Genomic DNA, 3,157 nt, shown 5'->3' with positions numbered 1-3,157 from the left:
CCTAAGTGCCACCTACTGGATCACACCCCAAAGCTTCAACACCAAAAATACCTCACTAACATACTGCCCTGTGAAACAGAAGACAAGAATTCAGCTACAAATAAAGACTATGAACAAAGCTTCACCCCTGTGAAAACATCCAGAAAAGAAGTCTACTGACTATACTCAATCTATACTGCAGTTAAAGGAACACACCCACATTCTGAGATGAGAAAGCACCAATACAAGAACTCAGGCAACTCAAATGGCCAGAGTCTATGTCCTCCAGACAAACACACTAGTTCTCCAACCAGGATTCTTAACCAGGCTGAGCTGGCTGAAATGGCAGAAATACAATTCAGACTACGGATAGGAATAAAGATCACTGAGATTCAGTAGAATGGCAAAACCCATTCTAAGGAAACTAATAATCACAATAAAATGATACAGGCACTGACAGACAAAATAGCCAGTATAAAACAGAACCTAACTGACATGACAGAGCTGAAAAACACACTACAATAATTTCACAACGCAATTGCAAGTATTAACAGCAGAATAGACCAAGCTGAGGAAAGAATCTTGGAACTTGAAGACTGGTTCTCTGAAACAAAACAGTCAGACAAAAATAAAGAAAAAAAAATAAAAAGGAATGAATAAAGCCTCTGAAAAATATGGGATTATGTAAAGAGGCCAAATCTTCAAATCACTGGCATCCCTGAAAGAAAGAGAGAGAAAGCAAACAACTTGGAAAACATATTTCAAGATATCATCCATGAAAATTTCCCAACATCTTGCTAGATGAGACCAACAGTCAAATTCAGGAAATACAGGGAACCCCTGCAAGATTCTACACTAGAAGATCACCCCAAGACACATGATAGTCAGATTCTCCAAGGTCAAAATGAAAGAAAAAAATGTTCAGCCAGGTTATTATTTTAGGTAAGTAATGAAATTAAGGCAGAAATCAAGTTCTTTGAAACTAATGAAAACAAAAATACAATGTACCAGAATCTCTAGGACACAGATAAGGCAGTGTTAATTTATAACACTAAATGCCACATGAGAAAGTTAAGAAGATCTCAATTTACCAACCTAACATCACAACTAAAAGAACTAGAGAAACCAAGAGCAAACCAATTCCAAAGCTGGCAGAAGACAACAAATATCCCAAATCAGAGCTGAACTGAAGGTGACTGAGACAAAAAAAAAAAAAAAAACACACAAAAAAACCAACAAATCCAGGAGTTGGTTTTTTAAAAAAAAAAAAAAATATATATATATATATATATACACATATATATATGGACTGCTAGCAAATGGGATCTAATAAAAAAAGAAGGCCGGGTGTGGTGGCTCAAGTCTGTAATCCCAGCACTTTGGGAGGCCGACATGGGCGGATCACAAGGTCAGGAGATCGAGACCATCCTGGCTAATACCGTGAAACCCCGTCTCTACTAAAAATGCAAAAAATTAGCCGGGCGTGGTGGCTGATGCCTGTAGTCCCAGCTACTCTGGAGGCTGAGGCAGGAGAATGGCATGAACCCAGGAGGCAGAGCTTGCAGTGAGCAGAGATCATGCCACTGAACTGCAGCATGGGCGACAGAGCAAGACTTCGTCTCAAAAAAATAAAAAAATAAATAAATAAAGTAAAATAAAAAAAGAAAAAAGAGAAGATCTAAATAAACACAGTTATAAATGACAAAAAGAATATTACCACTGAGCCCACAGAAATACAAATAACCATCAGGGAATATTAGGAACACCTCTGTGTACACAAACTGGAAAATCTAGAAGAAATGGATAAATTCCTGGACACATACACAATCCCAAGACTGAACCAGGAAGAAAGGGTATCCCTGAACAGACCAATAAGGAGCTCCGAAATTGAATCACTAATAAATAGCCTACCAACCAAAAAAAGCCCATGACCAGATAGATTCACAGCTGAATTCCCCCAGATATACAAAAAGAGTGAGTTCCATTCCTACTGAAACTATTCCAAAAAATTAAAAACGAGAGATTCTTTCCTGACTCATTCTGTGGCCAGCATCATCCTGCTACTGAAACCTGGCAGAGACACAAAAAAGAAAACTTCAGGACAATATCTTTGCTGAACATCAATGCAAAAATCCTCAACAAAATACTGACAAACTGAATACAGCAGCACATCAAAAAGCTTATCCACCACAATCAAGTAGGGATGCAAGGTCAGTCTAACATATACAAATCAATACATGTGATTTGTCACATAAAAAGAACAAGAGAAAAAAACATGATTATCTCAATAGATGCAGAAAATGCTTTCAATAAAATTCAATACCTCTTGCATTAAAAACTCTCAATAAACTAAGTATTAAAGAAACATACCTCAAAATAGTAAGAACTACCTATGACAAACCCACAGCCGGCATTGTACAGAGTGGGCAAAATCTGGAAGCATTCCTCTTGAAAACGAGCACAAGACAAGGATGCCCTCTGTCACCACTCCTATTCAACATACATATTATTGAAAGTCCTGGCCAGAGCAATCAGACAAGAGAAAGAAATAAATAGCATCCAAATAGGAAGAGAAGTCAAACTATCCCTGTTTGCAGATGGCATAATCCTACATCTAGAAAACTCCATAGTCTTAGCCCAAAAGCTCCTGAAGCTGATAACTAACTTCGGCAGCATCTCAGCATACAAAATCAATGTGCAAAAATCATTAGCATTTCTATACACCAACAACAGTCAAGCTGACAGCCACCTCAGGAACGCAATCCCATTCACAATTGCCACAAAAAGAGTAAAATACCTAGGAATACAGCTAACCAGAGAGGTGAAGAAGCGTGAAATGAGAACTATAATCAGAACTATGAAGCATTGCTCAAAGAAATCAGAGATGACACAAACAAATGGAAAAATATTCCATGCTCATGGATAGGGAGAATAAATATCATTAAAATATCCATACTCCCAAAGCAATGTACAGGCTCAATGCTATTCCTATCGAACTACCAATGACATTCTTCACCTAACTAGAAAAAATGATTTTAAAACTTGTATGAAACCAAAAAAGAGCCCAAATTAGCCAAAGCAATCCTAATCAAAAAGAACAAACCTGAAGGCATCTTGCTATGTGACTTCAAACTATACTTCAGAGCTACACTAACCAAAACAGCAAGGTACTGGTACA

This window comes from Hylobates moloch, unplaced genomic scaffold (genome assembly GCF_009828535.3).
Source record: "Hylobates moloch isolate HMO894 unplaced genomic scaffold, HMol_V3 SCAFFOLD_2, whole genome shotgun sequence".
Taxonomy (NCBI): domain Eukaryota; kingdom Metazoa; phylum Chordata; class Mammalia; order Primates; family Hylobatidae; genus Hylobates; species Hylobates moloch.
The sequence above is the reverse complement of the archived record's forward strand: the minus strand, read 5'-3'. Positions refer to the sequence as shown.